A 23,571-nucleotide genomic window follows, 5' to 3' on the forward strand; every position below is an offset into this window, starting at 1 on the left:
TTGGACAGTTTCCCCCTTTTTATATATATGTTTTTGAATCTTATGTCTTGTTAATGATTCTCATGTTTTCTTATTTACTATGGTCTATCATTGGCCAAAAGGTATTCAACCTGTAAAGGCATTCAACCTACCTAAACTAACTAGAGAGGGCTAAATAGTCATCCAGTCTAATCGATTTAGGGTTTAGAATTTATTGAAACCCTAAAAAAAATTAGCAAAAATTTTCTTACTACCTTAAAGAAATTTTCAATAAAAAATTTCTTAAAATATAAAATATATTTAATATTTACTATATAAAAGATGTAAAAGGATTTAAAATTATTCAAACCAAAATAATCCAGTTATGTATCCAAAATTATGAAATATGCACCTAATTTACGGATAACAATCTTTCTACCAAAGGGTTAATTAAAGATTATACCCTAACCAATGGTGATGATCCTAAACAAGCATTTCAAGCATCATCAACCAAACATGCGAGAAAAATGAACCATAGGACAAGTCATTGTCTTTCTCTTCCTTTTGTTCACTTGTATATGATCAATACTAATTAGCATAAAAATTTAATAAAAGCAAGCGTATTTTTTCATTCAATTATTGAATTGCACATTACTTCTCAAATAGCTAATCTATTTTATTTTATATATAAAATAGTCTGCAAGAGGACAAGTCATTGACAAATGGAGAGGTACAAAATTCACTTTTGCTCTCTTGCTCTTGTACAAGAACTCTTCAAGAACGTAGGAGGCTTCTCCCTCACCCATGCTTAGGCATGGTGGACCAGTTTGCTTGTCCTTGGCGCTGCCTTGGGCAGCCAGCAACTCAGACTGCTTCAAAGCAATCATATGCAAATGTGGTTGCACCCTCAAGGACTCAACGCTTCTCTTCTCCTCCCAAACCGTGTTGGAAAGGAGAGTCCCTTGCAATTACCATACCTGAAGATGCCTATCAAGAAGGCCTTGCAAGATGCTCCAAGCATCTACATGGACGTATCATCTTAGCCAAAGGTCAACAACCCATTAAGACCGTGGAGATCATTGCCAAATTAACAAGGTTATGGAGCCACATAGGTGGCTGGTCCATCATCCCTCTCGGGAGGGGTTTCTTTAAATGGAATTCCAGAATGAGCATGACCTTGGAGCCATTCTTGCAGCTGGTCCATGGAGCCTAGAACCGGGGCTGCTACGGTTATCACTTTGGAAGCCCGATTTTAACCCAAGAACATATAGAAACACGTTTGCTCAGGTGTGGCTACGGATACTTGACCTACCACAAGAATATTGGAATCCAAGAATACTTCTTGCTATAGCCTCAGCTGTAGGAACTCCAATATCCTTGGACAAGGCAACGTTGAATAGGACGTATGGTCACTTTGCGCGAATCTTGATTGAATTAGAGCTCTCAAAAACGATCCCTACACAGCTGATGGTTGAAAGGGAAGGTTTTGCTTTTTACGTTTCATTTGAATTTGATAAACTGCCCTTGTTTTGTTCTACATGTAATTGCATTGGTCATGAGGCAGTTGCATGTGTGCATGCAGGAGTAAAATCACGTAAGGCTGATGGTGCAGCCGTGAGGGACCAAGTAGGTGATGCAACTGCTGTACCTTTGGATGCACAAGAAGTCAAGAAAAATAAAGTAGTTGCTGGACATGCACATAGCTCACGTAATGTTAATGATATGCCACGGGAAGGGACTGATCATGCTACGGATCTATCAAAAGCAGACCAGCTTGGTGAGCCAAGTCTGATCCGTCAAATGAAAATGCAGCTGGCTGTTGGAGCAGCTGCTGATCCAGCCACTAAAATGGTGCAGTTTGGTGCAGTAGGAGGCTTGGATGATGTGCCTGCACAGCATGGTGGTGCAGCAAGTGCTGGACTGCCTCCACCGAATGGCACAGATCATGCACCGTTTGTAGGAAATGACAAATCCAATGTTGTTCATTCTAATGCAGCTGCTGACTCACCTGCTAAATATAATGCAGCAATGCCACATGTACTTGTGGAAGTTGATGCACCGCCTAAAGCTAATGCAGCACCGTTGGTCAAAACTGTGGCACCGCTAAACGCAATTTCCGCTGTAGCAGTGGATACAATTGATCATCAAGTGTTCCAGGTAAAGGACACTCACGAATTGGCATCACAATCAGCTGCCTCTTTTGCGGCAAAGGTAATGGATGTGACTCCAAAAATTAGAATCCAAGAAAATAGTGAAGCACCATCTACGGGAAAGCATCAAATTGATGCAGCAATTTTGGTGGCACATAAGGGCAGCCATAGTGACACTAACTCACTTGAAGGCATGCCTGTTTTGGAAGATATATCTTCGGGTCAGAATCAGCCAGCATGGGTTGAGGTTAATGCTGATCCAGCTGCTTCTCAAGCAGCTACTGATGCTGCCGAGATGGAAACAATTACGGCCAATTGGATCAAGGTTAGACAAGCTTTCAACGCTGGAAAAAGAAGTCCAGCTGCCTTAAAAGCTGCTCAGGTGCTATGGCGCAAAGCTAGAGAGGCTGAAAATGCATTTTTGGCTCGGCAAAATAATTCAGATGCGACAGAGGCGGGCAGTCAAGCTAGTGCCTCAACAAAATCTGCAAACCAGGTCAAGGGGGCTGCAACAGTCTCGAGTAGTGTTGATCCAGCCACAGAAATTGAAAGCACCCCCGGGCAAGCATATTGAAAGCACCCCCCGGGCAAGCCCAAGCAAACCTATGCTGATTATCAGCTAAGGTCCAAAGCTAAGGCCGTCAAGCTAAATTCTCTTAAATTTTCTTAAATTGGAACATTTAGGAATAGCCACCCGCTTGGATATAGTTTGAATGATTTGTTTTTAGAAATATGCGTATTACTGTGGCACTGTCTTTACTTTGTTTGATGGGTTTTGATTTGGTCCTCCCATCTGTAATTTTTCATTCTTTTATATTTTAGCTCTTTTTATATGCTGTAGATGAATGGTGTAGTTAGGACCTCAGCCCACATAGTAATACATTAGCATATCCATCTTCTTTCAAAAAAAAAAAAAAATGGAGAGGTTTAAGAACTATATGAACGCAAAATGAAGATGAGGAAAATCAGGTACATATAGAACTCATGACATTAATTGAGCCATTTATTGGTCTCTCTATATCTACTGCATAGTGAATTTAATTATAATTTATCAATAGTGTGAAGGTTTTTTTTTTTTTTTACAATATATATATATATATATATATATATATATATATATTTTGTTATATTCGTATTTATAAGGATTTAATGATAATGCAATTTTTCAATATAAAAAACTGTCTATTGTCGACCTATAAAAAGATATCTTTCTATAACTTATAACATAATTATTTTAAAAATCAATAAATTCATTATACATTGTGGTTTGTATTTAAATTTAAAAATCAATAAATTCATTATACATTGTGGTTTGTATTTAAATGACGTTGTGGTTTGTATTTAAATGACGGTATAAAATTATTTTATACTGAAAGTACATAGTCTTTTTTCTCTATTTATATTAAGATTTTGTTGACTTTTATAATAATTAATTAAGAATTTAATTAAAATGTATTCAATATAAAAGGGTTTTCACAGTGCCATTTATTTATAGTAAAATTTTTATTTTTGTAATAATTATGTTAAATGTAAAAAAAAAAAAATTATTGGTTAATAGTATAAAATTGTTATAGTGATAAATGATAATATACAGAAATTAAACCCTTATTTTAAAAGTTATCTAAATTTTTTATATTGATTATATAAGTTAAACATTACTGTGTGCTTATCCATTTGCAGTAAGAAATAACAATCAATATTAGCAACTTCTCCAAATCTTTTGACAGTTTAATTGTCAGTTTTTTTTATATCATTGTCAATTTTTTTACTATAAATTATCATCATCATGTGGAAATAACCAAAAATGAAATTCCAAAGAGAAACCATCTACTACTTCATTTCATCAACCAGTTTCCGCTGCGTTTTTTCTTCTTTTTTTTTTTTTTTTTTTTTTTTTTTTGTGACTATCCACAGGCAAGGGTGGAAAACTGTTCCCATTTCCCCAACCATGTGATGAACATCATTGAAGGAAATCGGGTAGTGGAAGGAGATCAAAAGAAGCCATATGAATGGAAATTTCGAGGGTTCTGTTCAAGAGTGATAGATTATGCTCCTCAACATGACTGTGCTACTCTATGGGGTACCTTATATGCAGGGCAATTGGGCCAACTATGGGCTTTGGGTAATCCTTTAGACAAGTTATCCCAATTCACTAGCACAAACACTCACAAGAGTACAGAGGAATCACTACTAAGTTTTGGTGAAGCATGTACCATGTTTGTCCCAGCCATGATATGGACTGGAATGTTTTTTATGAACTTCATTTACACAGCAACACTTTCCTGGTCCTTGCCTTTTCGTGTGCCTGCAAACTCAATGCTGCTACTTTCTTTGGTCTATTACATTTTAGTGTTAGCAGGCACAATGTCAGGATTTAGTGTTCTGTGGGGCTCAGTCAAAATGTCAGGCCTTTTGTGTGTGGAGGGGCCATTGGCTTAATGCTACTTATTGGCTTCATAGTCATGAGAGTGTTATATGCTACATGGCGGTTCTCTCCAAAGTTGGAGAACTAACAGTGTGATTTGGTCACACGTTTCAATGCATGTTTGACATGGTATTTTGAATCTAGACAAATTTTCAGTTGTATTTCTTGTAAAAATTTTCCTTCGAAATGAAATTAGTGAAGCAGTTTCTTTGCAACTTGCATCCTAATTCTTAAAATTATAACCATCCATCACTTTAATCCCTAACTTTATATATATATATATATATATATTAGATCATAGCTTTATAAAATGACATTTAGATTACTCTTTTCTGGTACAAAATGAAAGTGGAAAATGAAGTGAAAAAAAGACTAAAATGAATGACTTTTTTACAACGTTTGGTACGAAAGCAGACTTTAAAGTCAGGAATTTAAATGACCATCTTACAATCTAAAGGGATTTACTCATTTTCCTTTCAAATAGAGTCAACGGTCCAAAAGATATTGAACCTAAACTACTATAGTTCAAACATAAAATCAGATTTAAAAGGGCAAAACTCACAAAATCTTAAACAAGGATGACCTCAGATCACATATATCAACATTAATTCGTATGAAATGCAAAACATTACATAACATTGTAGCATAAAGATTCTGAAAGCAGTTACACTATCTAACTATTATGACGAGGCATAGAAGCCATGAAACTTGAATGAGATCATACTTGACAAAAAATTTCCCTGTATGTTCTAGCAACCCATTTTCCACTACTAAAAAAAATACGATAGAAAGAATCAAAAGTTACTCTAGTTGGTTGAGCAACATTTGAGAGTCACCATCATCCATGGTTTCACTGTCAATGATATCATCACTTCTATCTTCTGTATCAATCTTGCTTAACAATTCACCTTTGTCAATGGTACCATCAGATGAGCCAATGAGTGAAGCATAAACTTTAATTTTACTAAATTTTGACTTCCTCAAAAATCCAATTAAAACCTCAGCACTTTCCATGTCATCTTGTTCTTGACAAAGCTCAAGGAATGCAGATAAGTTTAAGAGTTTTGGTTTCCAACTCTTTGAACCCCCAGCAGACATAAAAGCTTCTTTCAAGCAAAACAGGGCATCGGAAATCCTCTTATCTGCAATGTGGCCCTCATAAAAAACCTCCCATGTATTTGAATTTGGAATGCCACCATCCTTCTTCATCTGCTCAAAGAAACTCAAAGCCTTATCTGTATTGCCTTTCTTAACATACCAGCCAAGAAGAAGGTTTCCGATTCTAGGATCATATGTTGCCTTTACTGAAACCCATTCCTCATAAAGTTTTTCTGCACCTTCAATTTCATCCAATTTTACAAGAGGAGAAATAATAGCATGGTATCCCAAGTTTGGTATACTTGGAAAAATTGATTTGTAAGTATTCCACACACGATACAGTTCATCTTTCTCTCCAACAAGTCCATATAAACTCAGGAGATAATGAAAAGGTATTCTATCTCGACCTTTAATTATACCCTCAACCTTTCTTAAGCACTCTACTGCTTTTTCATTCTGATCCATCCTAATGTACATTGAAGCCATTGTGCTGAATGTTGACCAGTTAGGGACAATGGTAGGATCCTTTTCCATCTGTTCAAACACTTGTTCCATCTTTTCTATTGATCCTTGAGATCCACAAGAAGATAACCAGATATTATATGTATAGATATCTAGCTCTATGTTTTTTTCCATCATTTCAGAAACCAACATATCAACTTTATCATATTCCTCAAGGTTCATGTACAGAGTCATCATTACATTAAATGGCAGTGGATGTATTACATACCCTTTACTCCTCATTGTGTCAAGTAAAGATTCTGCCTTTTCCTTTGATCTAGAATGCACGTATACATTCAAAAGGGCACCATAAGTCCTCTTCTCTTTTAACTGCTCTTCCAGACTCAGAAAGAATACTTCTGCACTAGAAACTCCACGAACTTTGGCAATTAGATCTAACTGAATTGCTGCATCACTTGCAGAAACTCTAAACCGCTCTGGTCTATTGTTCATCCAATCATATACCTGCAACAATTGCTCATTGATTTCAAAAAATTGTACATGGCTCATATTACGGCATCCGAAGCAAATTAGTAAGCATAATCAGAAACAGTAAGTGATTTCATAATTCAGTACATTCCAAAGGAAGAATGCCATTAGTTTCTTTTACAAGCAGTGTTTGCATATCTGGAATTTACAATTAACAATGATGTTACAGTCACAAATTATGTTATCGTACATGTTTATTTATCCCATAAAACCAAGTACCCTAAATAAATAGTAAAGAAATAACATTTATGGAACTATTATCAGAATCTACCTCGACCTTACAAAACCGATTTATAAAATAAGGATTGTTTCACACTTACTATTATAACCTTATCTATAATCAATGTGGGATCTCCAATCCCTCACACCAAAGACCAGATATCCCAGGTGTAAAGTTTGCATCACTAAACACTTGCCCGTAATCCAACAGCAATCCAATTGAAAGTTGCTTGATAACCCCAACAACAATTCATAATTACTAGAAGTCTATTTGGACACAAGCTTAAAAGAGTTTAGGAGAGCTTATATATTAGACAAAGCTCTTCATTTCCAATAAATAAGCTTCAAAAGTTAGCTTTAAACTCTGTTAGATACAAGCATAGAAGGGTTTTTGAGAATTTCTCTACTATAAAATAAAAATATTTTTTGGCATAGAAACTCTCAAAACTCTTAAAAGGGCTCCTAAACTTGTGTCGAAACCGACTCTAACAATGAAAAAGTTTATTTTGACCTCCCTTCCTAATTTCCTCTGCTTAAAGTGCTTCGTAGAAACTCATCCAAACATGCCCTCAAGCTCAATTCTACCAGAACTCAGACCAATTACTTACATATCAGTCTAATTAGAAGAGAGTAATGAAATTGATGATTTCTTCACTAAAAAGTAAAAGCACACATCGATAGAGACAAAAGCAGCCAATTTGGAAGAATGAGTATTGACCTCAAGGGCTCTATGATACTTCCTGTACTTCCTCAACTCCTTGACAACTCTAGGAAGCTCCCACTTGGTGAGGTTGTTAGAAATTTTATTTCTAATAAATATTGTGGGCTACATATATTATTTGTAGTATTTATATTAGTTATTTACATTTAGTTGGGCTCAATAAAAATGATTTAATTTTAGTGAGCCTTTAGACTGCCAACAGGAAAAACTAATATGGACCCATATAAGTGGAAACCAGATTTGGCCCGTTAGGGGTTAATGGGAACCCTAATAGGTTTAAAATCATCAAGATGGTCATGGTCCCCAATATGCCAAATCAGAAACACACGTCTCTCTGTCTCCCCATCAGAAGAGTAACATAAGTTCCATCAAGGAATCTAGTGGTTTGGCTGAGGAAGATCATTGCACCAAAAGACTATTCCGCTGCAACCTTTTGATCAACGTCAATGGATACAGGTACGTGTTATTATCATTAACTCTGTAATCTGAGACAACGATTCTTAATTTTGATTAATGGATAATTTCTATTTGCCTTAAGAAATTTATCCCAACAAGTGGTATCAGAGCCGCCGTTGTTATTAGGTTATGGGGTTCTAAAGTGTATTGTTACAACTTTTTTTTCTCTCTTCATTGATAATACGTGTATTTGAATGCGTTGGTCATTTTTTTTGCTTACATTTGGTTTAATTGATTATACGGATAAAGAGATCGATTAAAAATTAAATTTTTATTAAAGAGAATTTTTGTGAAATTGTATAATTTTCTGTGAATGTTATAAATTTGTATATGTAACAATTTTGCAATGATCCTGAAGACATTGTCAAATGTAGAAATTTTTTTTGAATTTTTAATTTTCTCACCGGAAGTGAGTTAATTGTGCAAAAATGCAATAAAGGAATATTTTCTCACCAGAAGTGAGTTAATTGTGCAACAATGCAATAAAGAAACATTTTCTCACCAGAAGTGAGTTAATTATGCAACAATGCAGTAAAGAAGCATTTTCTCACCAGAAGTGAGTTAATTGTGCAACAACGAAATAAAAGAATATTTTTCTCACCGGAAGTGAAAAAATAATATTGTGTTTGATCCTTTGAGTACCACCAGAAGTGGGAATTTTTGTTTTTTTGTCAAAACCATTGTTGTTATATTAAATGATATTTGGAAAAATTATATAATTAATATATATTGAATTCCACTTTATCGTTTTTTAATGGCATTCGCATAAGAATTATTTTCTTGAAATTTAAATTGATATTTTTTATATATATCAAATTTGAGTGCAAATGTTGGCAGATTATAGACCCTCTTTATTAATTAATTTTTCTGGTAATTTTTAATTAAATAAATTGATGTAATATATTGCCAAAGCAATCCCTATTATAGAAATTAATTTGATTAAAAATTATAATAGATGTTAGTATGAGATTATTTATGCAATTTGTGCCCATCCCAAAGGAAGACACAATTTGGCCAAATAATAACATGCCTGTGATGATAAATATGTGACAATTATAAAGTTACAATCATGTGAATAATAGTCGGTCCAAAGAAAGGCTATTATTTGACAGAATTAATTGTCAATATTTGATCGTTGCATTGAGAGTACCACTAACAAGTTAATTTGTATGTCCAAAGACAAAGAATTAATGTTGTGCTCGGTATCTTGTAATGGGTCTATTATGTAAATAATCTGCATGTTTTATTTATTTTATTTTACTGTGAGCATGTAATTAAATTAAATTTTTTTTATGTTCTATTACAGTTGCTGTTGCTAGTGCTATTAACTTATCTGCTCAAATTAATTGTATGCCTATGTTTAATGGGACAAACTTTAAGGCCTGGAAGGAAGCAGTTGAGATAATTATTGGCTGCATGGATCTTGATCTTGCACTTCAGGCTGAGAAACCCACTCCAAATCCGGAAAACCCAGATGAGGATAAGGTTGAAAAGTGGGAACGCTCAAACCGAATGTGTTTGATGATCATGAAGCGATCTATTCCGGAAGTTTTTCGGGGCTCTATTTCTGAAAGCCAAAATGCTAAAGGTTTCGTTGATGCCGTTGAGCAGTATTTCACCAGTAATGAGAAAGCTGATGCAAGCAGTTTGCTTGCTAAACTTATCTCTATGAGATACAAAGGTAAAGGAAACATAAGGGAGTACATTATGGAAATGTCTAATCTCGCGTCAAAACTAAAAGCACTAAAGTTAGAGCTGTCTGATGACTTGCTCGTGCATCTAGTTTTGATTTCCCTTCCTGCACACTTTGGACAATTCAAGGTGATTTATAATACTCAGAAAGATAAATGGACCTTGAATGAATTGATTTCTCACTGTGTGCAAGAGGAGGAAAGGCAACAAAGAGAAAAGACTGAAAATGCTCATTTAGCGTCAAGCTCTCAGAGTAGGAAGAGAAAGAATAATAAGGATGTTGTATAAAGGACTTCTCAGCAAAAGAAAGTCAAAAAGGATGAGAACACACCTACTTGCTTCTTCTACAAGAAGCCTGGGCACATGAAGAAAGAGTGTCCCAAGTACGCCTCTTGGCGTGTAAAGAAAGGTAATTTTCTCTCTTTTGTTTGTTCTGAAATTAATTTAGCTTTTGTACCACGTGATACTTGGTGGGTAGATTCCGGTGCTACTACTCACATTAGTGTATCCATGAAGGGTTGCCTTTGGAGCCTACCACCAAGTGATAATGAAAGATTTATATATGTGGGTGATGGCAACAAGGTCACACTGGAGGCTATTGGAACATTTAGATTACAGTTAAAAACTGGATTTCATTTGGATTTATTTGAAACTTTTGTTGTACCGTCTTTTAGGCGGAATTTAATTTCTATTTCTAGTTTGGACAAATTTGGTTTTTCTTGTTCATTTGAAAATAATAAATTTAGCCTCTACCAAAATTCAAATGTTGTTGGTTCTGGTTCTTTAATTGATAATTTATACTTACTAGATGTAGTTAGTTCCAATAAAGAAAATTTTCACATTGATTCTCGTGGTACGAAGCGTAAATAAATGAGAACTCATCCACCTTATGGCATAAGCGTTTAGGCCATATCTCTAAAAAGAGAATTCAGAGGCTTGTGTCGGATGAGATTCTTGAACCCTTTGACTTGTCAGACTTTGAGGTTTGCGTTGAATGTATTAAGGGTAAACAAACAAATTCTAGAAAATTAGGTGCCGAAAGGGCTAATGACGTTTTGGAATTAATTCACACAGATATTTGTGGACCATTCCCTACGGCATCTTGGAATGGGCAACAATTTTTCATTACGTTCATAGATGATTATTCAAGGTACGGCTACCTATTTTTAATTCATGAGAAGTCTCAATCCCTAGATGTTTTCAAATCTTTTAAAGCTGAAGTTGAGCTTCAACTTGGAAAGAAAATTAAGGCCGTCAAATCTGATCGTGGTGGTGAATATTACGGTAGATATGATGGATCAGGTGAACAACGTCTAGGGCCTTTTGCACTTTTCCTAAGGGAATGTGGCATCGTTCCTCAGTATACTATGCCTGGGAAACCAAGCATGAACGGTGTTGCAGAACGTAGAAACAGGACTCTTAAGGATATGGTGAGAAGTATGATTAGTCATTCTTCCTTACCAAAGTCATTGTGGGGAGAAGCGCTTAAGACTGCAGTCTACATCCTAAATAGGGTACCAAGTAAAATAGTTAACAAAACTCCTTATGAGCTATGGATAGGTAAAAAGCCAAGTCTAAAACATTTACACATTTGGGGTTGTCTGGCTGAAGCGCGTCCTTATAGGCCGCATGAAAGTAAGCTGGAGTCAAAGACTATTAGCTGTTATTTTGTTGGTTATCCTGAACGCTCTCAGGGCTATAAATTTTACAATCCCACTACTAGATCATTCTTTGAGACGGGGAATGCGAGATTCCTTGAGGATGTTGAGTTTGGGAAGGAAGAAAACATAAGAAATGTTGTCTTTGAGGAAGAACCTGTCATTGACAGTGATCAAGTCCTCGTGCCTATTACTATTCCAGTACCTACCCCAGTAATAGGTGACAATCATGGAGTTATTCCTGACATTGTCCCTACACAAGACAATATTGAGGTTCTCCCTCAAATACCTATAGAGCAAGCTCAACAATCTCAAGAAGTGCCATTAAAGAGATCCACTAGAGAAAGGAAAAGTGCAATTCCAGATGATTACATTGTGTTTCTTCAAGAACATGAGGATGGCATTGGTTTAACAGAGGATGATCCAATCAACTTCTGTCAAGTTATGCAAAGTTCTAGCTCTTAAAAGTGGATTGATGCCATGAAGGATGAGATGAAATCTTTGCAAGACAACGATGTTTGGGATCTCGTTGAATTACCTGAAGGTGTGAAACCTATTGGTTGTAAATGGATATTTAAAACCGAGAGGGATTCAAAAGGTAATATCGAGAGATATAAGGCTCGTTTAGTTGCTAAAGGTTTCACTCAAAAGGAAGGCATTGATTACAAAGAAACCTTTTCTCTAGTTTCTTCAAAGGATTCTTTTAGAATAATAATGGCACTCGTAGCTCATTATGATTTAGAGCTCCATCAGATGGATGTTAAAACTGCGTTTCTAAATAGTGACATTGAAGAAACAATTTATATGATGCAACCAGAAAATTGTGTCTGGTGACTCAAAGTCCATGGTATGCAAACTAAAGAAATCCATTTATGGTCTCAAACAAGCTTCCCGTCAATGGTATCACAAGTTTCATCAAGTTATTACCTCATATGGTTTTGAGGAAAATATAGTTGATGATTGTGTTTATCATAAGTTTAGTGGGAGTAAATATATATTCTTGGTGTTATATGTCGATGATATACTGCTTGCCAGCAGCGATATAGGCTTATTGCACGAAACCAAGAGATTTCTAACAAAGAATTTTGAAATGAAAGATCTTGGTGAAGCCTCTTTTGTATTAGGTATTAAGATACTAAGAGACCGTTCTCATGGTATCATAAGGTTATCACAAGAGAACTATATCGATAAAGTTTTAGATAGATTCAGCATGAAAGATAGTAAACCAGGAGATACCCCTATAGCCAAGGGAGACAAATTTAGCCTCAAACAATGCCCTAATAATGACCTTGAAAGAAATGAGATGCAAAATATTCCCTATGCTTCAGTTGTGGGAGTTTTGGGCAGATACTTAAGTAATCCTGGGATGCAGCATTGGAAAGCAGTAAAGCGTGTAATGCGCTATTTGAAGAGAACAAAAGGATATATGCTCACTTATCAGAAGTCTGACAGTTTAGAGATCATTGGATACTCAGACTCTGATTTTGCCGGATGTCAAGACAGTAAACGCTCCACATTTGGATACATCTTTATGTTGACTGGAGGAGCTATCTCTTGGAAGTCTGTTAAACAGACTATTATAGCTTCATCAACCATGGCTGCGGAGTTCATTGCTTGTTTTGAGGCATCCAACCATGGGATATGGCTGCGAAATTTTATCACTAATTTACGTGTGGTTAATGGCATTGAAAGGCCATTGAAAATCTATTGTGATAATAACTCTGCAGTTCTTTATTCCAATAACAATAGGAGTACAACCAAGTCAAAATTCATTGATATAAAGTTTCTGGTTGTTAAGGAAAGAGTTCAGAATAAGCAAATTTCTATAGAACATATAGGGACTAATTTTATGCTAGCTGATCCACTTACTAAGGGTTTGGTGCCTAAAGTCTTTCATGAGCACACTGCTCGTATGGGTGTAATTCCTTATAGTACCTTAGTTTAGTGGGAGTCTCATTTATGTTTTGTGTCTTCTTTATTTTTAATTTTTCCAAATGTTTGTACTATTTGGATTTTCTACGCAAATAAAGTTGATGTTCATAATTCTATTCTGAGCTTATTTTGTGCAATATATATATGTTGCGTTTTGAATGGATCTCTATAAAGAATAAAGTTTGGACCAGTTGGAAATAGACATGATTAAGATCATGTTGCATGTAATTTCCATGCCACTTATCCATATTTGATCTATGTCATTGAGTGCATACAATTGTGGTGATCATTGTGGTTTAGTCACATTAGATAATGATGAAAGTTGCAGTGGTTCCCTATTGTTGTATGAGATGGACCATATTGTTTAAGGGGAGTCTAAAAGTAAATAGCATACAGTTGCGCGCCTATAGAATTTTGTGATATAAATACTTAAATGAATATGAAGCCCAAGTGGGAGATTGTTAGAAATTTTATTTCTAATAAATATTGTGGGCTACATATATTATTTGTAGTATTTATATTAGTTATTTACATTGAGTTGGGCTCAATAAAAGTGATCTAATTTTAGTGAGCCTTTAGACTGCCAACAGGAAAAACTGATATGAGCCCATATAAGTGGAAACTAGATTTGGCCCGTTAGGGGTTAATGGGAACCCTAATAGGTTTAAAATCATAAAGATGATCATGGTCCCCAATATGCCAAATCAGAAACACACGTCTCTTTGTCTCCCCATCAGAAGAGTAACATCAAGTCCCATGAAGGAATCCAGTGATTTGGCTGAGGAAGATCATTGCACCAAAAGACTATTCCGCTGCAACCTTTTGATCAACGTCAATGGATACAGGTACGTGTTATTATCATTAACTCTGTAATCTAAGACAACGGTTCTTAATTTTGATTAATGGATAATTTCTATTTGACTTAAGAAATTTATCCCAACAGAGGTGCCTGCCTTGGTTCTCCCACTAATTGAGCACGGTGGCGGAGCCCACATCGGGGTCGTTGTTGAGCGACACCCTGCGGTACACGTCGTTCCAGCGCACGATGGGCCTGCGCTCGTAGTCCACCGTGCCATAGCTGTGGATCTTGGAGATCGAGCACATGACCGAGAGACGATGGAAGCAGCACGTGCGAGCCGCGGCGAGAGAGTGGTGGAAGGGGAGTGAGGGGGAATAGCTGAGGGAAGAGGAGAGAGAGGTTTTGGTTGTGAAGAGAGGATTGAGGTTGAAGTGGAAGGAGACTCATCTTACTGGCTCTGTGTGTGCGAGAGTGTGAGTTAGTTGTTTGGGAAATAGTGGGTATGGAACTAACTAGACAAAGTTTGAAGAGATAAATAGATTTTAATTTGTGTTTCGATAATAGTTATACATAAAAAAAATAATAAAAGATTATAAATGTAATTTATTTCAATTCAATTAATAATCTCAACAGACTTTTAAACACATTCTTAAATTTTAGAGTTTGGACCGGCACCTTTGGCATATTTCTGAAAAATGAAAATCACTTATTTTTATTACAAGGATTTTTCAAATAAATAGATGGGTTTAGATCAGCACATGTTAAGAAAATTTTTATTTTTGTTTGTGGGGGTTAAACAATCACTTGTTTTTCTGAAGAAAATTCTTAAAAAATAAATAAAAATTACTAGTATCTTAGTCAATATATTAAATAGAATAATTAATAGGTTTTTATATAATTATAGGTCATCATAAATAATATTTTTAACTATATAAGTTATATGTTTGATTTATAATAAATTAGCATTTTATTTTGAGTATTACATATAATGAATACTTTTTTACACAATTATAATTCATAATAAATAAATATTTAAAAATACAAATTATATTTTATATTTATAATAAACTAGTTTATATCTACTACTTAAGATAAATGTTTATTTAAGATAACTATAAATATATAATTATATATTAAAATTCATTGTAAATAGTTATTTTTAAAATTTTATATTTTAATTTGTTACAAATCATTTATTTTATGATACAAGGTTCTTTTAACTATTGATGATTTTTTCTTCAAAAAATATTGAAGTTCAATTTGGAAATAAAGATGAAAAAGAATAAATTGAAAGATATAAAATGTTAAAGAATGTTTAAAAAAAATTGAAGATGTTCTAGCTAAAGAAAAAATTCATAAAAAGTGTTTGCATTGAAGAAAACTATTTTAAAAAAAAACTTCCATTTAATATAGTGTTTTAATTTATTTTAGAGTGGAGAGAAAGAATAATTTAAATTGTGATATAAGGTTTTTTTTAAAATTTAAATCAATATGCGGTTTAAAAACAAGTATACAAGTGAAAATAAAAGGAATACTAGTTTGTGATTATCGAAAGAGATACTTTGTTGTTAATTGTCAAGAATATTTGTAAAATGCAATTTTCGAGGATAAATGAGAAGGAAGGCTAAAAATTTTGAATTAAGGAAGTGAGTGTTAGAAAAGAATGACTAAATCCAAGAGTGTAGATGAATTGGATTTATTGACACTTAAAAATATTATTTGAGTTTAGGATTTTAATTTCTAAAACTTTTCTAAAACTAATTTCCAATGAAGTATATTGAACCTCTTAGTATATGGGATAAACTTTTATGAGTTTGTTTCACTAGCAACTTAAACCATTTTAATCATACACAATTATTAGTCATAGATAGCTATACGATTAGCAAGTTAAATTTCAATTAAAGATTGTTGAAAGTAAAAGTATAAGGATGAGAGAAAAGTGCAAATGTGTTTATCCTGGTTCAGCCACTCCACATGTGACCTACATCCAATCCTCAATCATAACTTGATCAAGATTTATTTCACTATCTCAATAAAGAAGTTTCCACTAGTAAAAAAAAGGTAATTAACGTCACTGTATTCTCGTCGGACAAAGAAAAATTTGACGTTAAAAAAATACGGTGACATTTTTGTAATTAAGTCCAACCTTTTTACGTCGGCCCCTACGAGGTCTGACGTAAAATATCTACAAATTTTAAATTGTATTCGCGCGCGTCAATTTTTAAACAAGAGAGCATTGAGTGTATATATATATATATATATGCAATTCGAGTCTTCTGAGTTAAGATTTCCTTTGAGAGTATTGCATCTGAGTGTACGTTTGCGCGTTTGGGTGGTTCTTGAGTTTTTGACCGATTGCATTGGGCTCGCATTTGAGGTTAGTTTGGAAAATCGTTTCTTAATATGTTGAAAATAAATGTATGTATTGATGCATTAATATATTAGTTAATATTATCCTCTTCTTCGTGTTTGGGTGGATATCGTTTGTTAATACGTTAGTTAATGCTAGGTAGAAAATGCTGTGCGTTTGGCTTGACTGAAGCAGAACGGCCCGTTCTCCAAGTAGAACGGGTCATACTCCAAGAAGAACGACTCGTTCTCCAAGCAGAATGGGGCGTTCTCCAAGGAGAACGGGGTGTTCTCCAATCAGAACGGGTCGTTCTGCTTGGAGAACAGCTCGTTCTTCTTGCACGCGTTATTATTTTTTTTTTGCTTTTCAACCTTTTTATGTCAGCTATTGTGAATGTCCGACGTAAATTTACGTCGGACATTCACAACCGACGTAAATTTACGTCTTCCGCATTTACGTTGGACCTTTTTCTGACATAAAAAAATTAAAATAACTGACGTAAATTACCTTTTTTGTACTAGTGTTCACACACATACCACACATGCAAAAGACTTCAACAAACAAGATAGACCCTTTCTTGCACCTAAGAAAGTAGTTCTTGTATGTGAATTTGAATAAAAGCTTCTTGAAGTTGATCATAATCAGGATTAGACTCAAGATCAGAATCACTTACAATGTTATCTTGATCAACTCTAGCCATCAAGCATAGGTTGATTTCCTCAGATTCAAATTCACTACTAGTTGAGCTTAGATCATTGTCTTCCCAAGCTATGTAGGCTCTTTTTCCTTTATTGTTTCTCTTCCCTTTATTTTCCTCTTGTTGCTTCTTTAGAAGATTGGGGCATTCAGCTTTTATATGGCTTGATTTTCCACATTCAAAACAATTATAAGAAGATGTGCTTCCTTCATCTTTCTTATTTGCCTTCCTGTTGAACTTGTAGGGGGATCTCTTTTTCTTTCTTAGGAATTTTTTGAACTTTTTCCCCAGCAGATTAAAGTTTTCTGAATCAGAATCTTCAGAGCTTGTATCTTCATATTTCTCCTTGCCTTTGATTGATTTTAAGGCTTTTAGAGATACTTTTTTTCCCTTTTTATCTTGTAGTTCATTTTCATCAAAAATGTGCAGCTTTTGCTCATGATCTCTTAGCTTTCCAAAGAGAGTTGCAAGTTTTAATGAGGTTAGATCCTTTGATTCTTCAATTTTTGTAACCTTTGCTTGCCAAGATCTATCCAAGCATTGTAGAACCTTCAAGTTTAATTCCTCTTGTTTGAATTTCCTGCCAAGATCAATAAGGTGATTTATCAAGTGTGTAAACCGTTTTTGAAAATCAAAAATTGATTCACCATGATTCATTCTCAACAATTCATATTCTCTTATGAGAGTATGTTTCCTATATCTTTTTACATCACTTATTCCTTCATGAGTAACTTGTAGCGTGTCCCACATTTCTTTAGATGATTTGCATTGAGAAATTCTAAAAAAACTCATCAATAGACAATGTAGATGTTATGATGTTCTTTCCTCTATAATCATATTGAGCTCTCTTTTTCTCATCATCACTCCATTCACTCCAATGTTTTTCTCTTTTTCCATCACTATCCTTAGTCATAGGAATATAGGATTCATTTTCAATTGCATCCTATACAGCAATATCAATTGCTTCAATAAAATTCCTCATCCTAATTTTCCAATAGACATAGTTCTCTCCATTAAACACAGGAGGTCTATGAATATAAACACCTTCACCATAAGGTAGGTTGTTGATGGCCATTTTTGAAATCTTGATTAACACTCAAGAACCTTGCTCTAGATACCAATTGATAGAAAAGAATGGCTTAATCCAAGAGGGGGTGAATTGGATTCAATGACACTTGAAAATTTTTCAGAGTTTAAAGATCTTTATTTCACTCAAAAGCTTTTCTAATATGAATTCTCAATGAAGTTAATTAAACCTTTAACAAATGGGAATGACTCCTATATGAATTCTTGATTAATCTTTATTGAATTTAGTCTAAGAAACAACTAATATGCAATTGTAATGTTTTAGTTCAAACCATTATTAATCATACAAGCATATCAATCAAGACCAGCCATTTTAGCATTCAAATAAAGATGATTCAAGGTAAGAGATAGAAATGAGAAAAGAGTGCAAAGTGTTTTATCCTGGTTCAACCACTCCACATGTGACCTACATCCAGTCCTCAATCATAACCTGATCAAGACTTGTTCCACTATCTTAATGAAGAAGTTTTATAAGCATACCACACATGCATACACTCCTACATTCAAGATAGACACTTTCTTGCCTCCAAGAAAACACTTCTTGTAGAAACCCAATACAATAATTCCTTACCACTTGAGACACCTACTCAAGATTTCTTTACACTTTACACAGAATTAAAGGAACGAATTCACCTGGAAGCTGAACAAATCAGACTGTGAATTCTTGACACATCTTAATCTTTCTCTTCCAAGAATATAGTGATGATGATGATTTCTCTCAAAGAATTTCACAAAATATTTCTCTTCTTGGTTTCACAAAGAAAACACCCCAAGAAGGTCACATAGACTTCACAAAATCAATTTTTCTCTCTATTATTTTCAGTTCATCTCTCTTGTTCTTTTTCAAAGTGTGAAAACTATTTATAAAGTTTTCCAGACCCAGATAATCAATTATTTCTTAGGATAATCGATTAATTTTTTCTTCATGATTTCTGGAAATCACTCAAGAACAGAATACTCGATTATTTTATAGGATAATTGATTATTCCAGAGAGTACTTCCTGGAATAATCAATTATTTCTCAAATAATCGATTATTACAGCAAGGTTCCCTGAACCTCTTGCTGGAATAATAGATTATTTTTAATGATAATCGATTATTTTGAGTATGTTTTCAAAAACTCAATTTCTCACTTTAGAAAACTTTCCAAGTCATTTAGATCATCATCATACTCACTCTTAGTCAATTTAGATTAAGATTTACTCAAGCACAAAGCATACACATGCAAAAAATAAACTCAAACAAGGCAACACAACACATAAGAACATATGAGCTACTCCTATTACATATCATATTCTCTCATGATCTTCATGTCCTTTCTTGACTAGCTTGCCCTTTGTTATTGGCTTGTACCCTTTGTTATCATCAAAACTTCTCAGAACCTTAGAGCTGAGCTTGATTCATCACCCATGAATCTCAACAATTTTCATAAAATATGTGCACCTTTTGTTCATGCTCTCTCAACTTTCTAAAAAAATTTGCAAGTGTTAATGATGTTAATTTGGTCCTTTAATTCTTTAATTGCTGTTACTTTTGCTTGCCAAGACCTATCCAAGCATTGTAGAACCTTCTAGTTCAATTCTTCTTTCTCGAACTTCCTTCCATGACCAATAAGGTGATTTATCAAATGTGTAAAACATTTTTGAAAGTCAGAAATTGATTCACCATGATTCATTCTCAACAATTCATATTCTCTTACAAGTGTATGTTTTCTAGATCTTTTAACATCATTTTGTTAAGTCACACGAAGAAATATCCAACAAGGTTTTGAACATGACAAATATAATACATATTGTTATTTCTAACATGTGTGTTAGTGTTACAGATAAATATAAGGACAGACAAAACTGAAAAATGAAGTAGGTGTTATTACACATACTATGGTCAAATTGAACGAAGCTTGGTTGAACTGTAAAAATCATCAGATGATGGTTGATCAAGCATCAAGACTAAGCCTAATCAAAAGCCAGACGAAAATACAACAAATACAAGACAAGAATACTACCAGTCGAAGGTCAACAAAGTATCAGACGATGGATAACACAAGACGAAGAAATGTTCTAGACGGAATTAAAGTCGTCCATCTTCACAACTGACCAGACGAAAGGAACATAATATTTATGAAATTATTTCTCACTCATATATACTATTATGACATTATTTATAATCCATATAGGATCTCTAGCCCATCACACCAAAAATAGAACGTGCGAGCCTCGGCGAGAGAGTGGTGGAAGGGGAGTGAGGGGGAATAACAGAGGGAAGAGGAGAGAGAGAGGTTTTGGTTGTGAAGAGAGGATTGAGGTTGAAGTGGAAGGAGACTCATCTTACTGGCTCTGTGTGTGCGAGAGTGTGAGTTAGTTGTTTGGGAAATAGTGGGTATGGAACTAACTAGACAAAGTTTGAAGAGATAAATAGCACGCACCTGTGGGAAATTTCTGAAAAAAATAAAGATCACTTATTTTTATTACAAGGAGTTTTTCAAGTAAATTGATAGGCTTAGATCAGCAAATGTTAAGAAAAATTTTATTTTTGTTTGTGGGGGTTAAACAATCACTTTTTTTTTTATAAAGAAATTCTTAAAAAATAAATAAAAATTACTAGTATCTTGGTCAATATTTTAAATAGAATAATTAATAGGTTTCTAATATAATTATCTTGGTCAAAAAAATTTGCAGGAAAGTTTCCTGCAAAAAAAATTCACAGGAAACTTTCCTGTGAATTTTTTCACAAGAAATTTTGCAGGAATTTTTTTACGAAAAAAAATAAAGAAATTACTATAAATTCTATCAATAATTTTTCAACTTTCGAATGCTCACAATGAATTCATTTGAAGCATTTGTTTCCATGCCTCCAACATGTACATAATCTTTTAAATTCTGAGATGGTAGATTATAAGCCTAACACTCAACCATATAAATCAACTTGTAAGGTAAGTGTTGCCTTAACTTATATACTATTTAATTGTTTTATTTTCAATCGATGTGGGACTTGAAGTTTTTTTAAAATATTAAAATTATAAATTTAAATATTTTTTTTTCTTGCGGATTAAAATTTGCAGGAAAATCCGCAGGAAAAGCTACCTGCAAAATTTTTCTACCATTTATTAAACATTACTTGCAAACTGCACTATCCCTTAGGATTCCTCCTAAACTACTTTGTGTGTGCACGAAACCTCCTAAACAAATTTTTCACACAAGCAAACAAGGATAAATACATTTTTTGAATTTTATATGTTTGATTTAAGATAACTTACAAAATAACTCTTGATAAAGTTATTCCGCTCAATAACTTATGGTGTGTGTTGAATTTCACGGATCCAATTAATTGTTAATTTAAAAGTTATTAAATTTTACTAATAATTAATATAAAAAAATTAATTAGTTTTGGAATAAATTATTTGCTAATTAACAATATAATTGAAACATTAATTATTTTAAATTATTTAACTAAAATCTTATTGACAATTTACTATATGATCTTAATATTTTTGTATAACTAATATCTGGTTTTAAATTTGATATGAGAATATTATATATAATTAGATAAGATTTTAAGTTAGTATTTTATTAATAGTTGATAATTAGAAAATAAAACAAGGATAAATACATTTTTTTTGAATTTTATATGTTTGATTTAAGGGAAATAAATATATTAAATTAATTAATAATTTATTTAAAATATTAAAATTTAATTTATAAGTATGTAATAAATAAATATTTATAATTTTATAAATTATATTATCATTATAAATTATAAAATTAAATAATTTAAATTATAATTTTAAATAGAAATAAGTAGATGTTAATTATAAAAGTAAGTACATATAAATAAAGAATAATAAAATATATTATTATTATTATATTAAAAAAAATTAGAACCCTTGAGATGCCAAATATGAGGATTGTTACATTAATAAATTTATTAAAAAAAAATTATAATTTCTAACGGGTAAAAAAAGGGTCGTAATATTAATTTAGAGGCATTTGGTGCGACAGTTGATGAAAGGGTCGCAATGTTAATATAGAGGCAGTTAGTGCGTCCGGTGGTTCAGGGGTCGCAATTTCAATTTTGTGACGATTTGTGCAATGATTCTGATAACCGTCGCAAAATTCCCTTGTGACGGACAATTCTACGACGGTTCCCAAACTTTCGCAATGTTGTCTTTGCGGCAGTTCTAACCATCACAATGTAGTCCATATAACCGTAGCAAAATCGTCATTTTCTTGTAGTGGGTGTCCCTGCCCAAAGGTGGTTTCTAAGTCGGCGTACCCCCTGGCCGTCACCTGATTGCCTGCAAAACCTACTAGAGTTCCTGCATATGGCATAAGGCGATCAGTCAAAATTTTCATCCCGACAAAAGCCTCCCAGAACATGATGTCTGCCGAACTGCCCTGATCTACCAACACATGCTTCACATTGTAGCCCATGACGATCGCCGAAATGGCTATAGGGTCATCCTCGTGGGGAGACACCCCCTCGTAGTCGGCATCCGAGAATGTGATGGCTGGCCGATGTGGTCTTGCCCACTCTGAGACTGATAACATCGATCGGGAGTATCTCTTCCGTGCCGCTGACGTCGGGCCTCCTCCAGCAAATCCCCCCTCTATGGTGTTAAAATCTCCATGGACGGCCTGTTGATGGGTCTTTGAACTTTTTTCTGGAAGGTCCCTAGGAGGAGCCCTCCTTTGTGCCTTCCTCCTTTTGTATCTTCCCCTTCATGTCTACGCCGTCTATCAGACGAGCCTTCATCATGCTTTCTTGCCACAAACTTCTTTAAACGACCCTCCTTGATAAGACGCTCAATTTTCCTTCCGAGAACGAAACAATTCTCTGTAGTGTGCTCATGGGTCCTATGAATGTAACAGCCCAGCAACCCGCATGAGGATATTATCCGCTTTGGCCCACGGCCTCACGGCTTTGTTCTCGGGAATGGCCAACACCACCCCAAAACGCGTCCTCAAGAGTAAGGTATCCACACCCATATATATGGCATGCTTCGTTCACCTTACTAGCCGATGTGGGACTTCACAATCCACCCCCCCTCGGGGAGCCCAGCGCCCTCGCTGGCACACCTGCCCGGGTCCCGGCTCTGATACCAATGTAACAGCCCAAGCAACCCGCATGAGGATATTGTTTATAATTTGGATTCTTGCTTAAAATGATGTTTTTTTGATATTGTTTATGTTTTTTTTAATGGTTCAAATTCGTGTAATTTGGATTGGATTCATGATTGGAAGGAATTTTCAAGGTTTTCATGGGTTGCTGGTTGCAGAATGCGCTGGGCGCGCTGAGTGCAAGTCTGGGCGCTGAGCGTGAATATTTTGATTTTGAGGTCTT

At 34.3% G+C, this 23,571-nt stretch overlaps 1 pseudogene across 1 annotated transcript; it reads right to left on the reverse strand.

Annotated features, from left to right (window-relative positions):
* Positions 1 to 5,101: 5,101 nt before the first annotated feature.
* LOC109816948 (pentatricopeptide repeat-containing protein At1g02150 pseudogene) lies at positions 5,102 to 7,610 on the reverse strand (annotated as a pseudogene). Its single transcript, XR_014432341.1, has 2 exons — positions 7,559 to 7,610; positions 5,102 to 6,597 (listed from the first exon to the last, which is right to left on the reverse strand). The product of XR_014432341.1 is annotated as a pentatricopeptide repeat-containing protein At1g02150 pseudogene (transcript).
* Positions 7,611 to 23,571: the final 15,961 nt, after the last annotated feature.

The sequence above is a fragment of the Cajanus cajan genome, chromosome 3, assembly GCF_000230855.2.
Source record: "Cajanus cajan strain Asha chromosome 3, NIPB_CcT2T_4, whole genome shotgun sequence".
Classification (NCBI taxonomy): domain Eukaryota; kingdom Viridiplantae; phylum Streptophyta; class Magnoliopsida; order Fabales; family Fabaceae; genus Cajanus; species Cajanus cajan.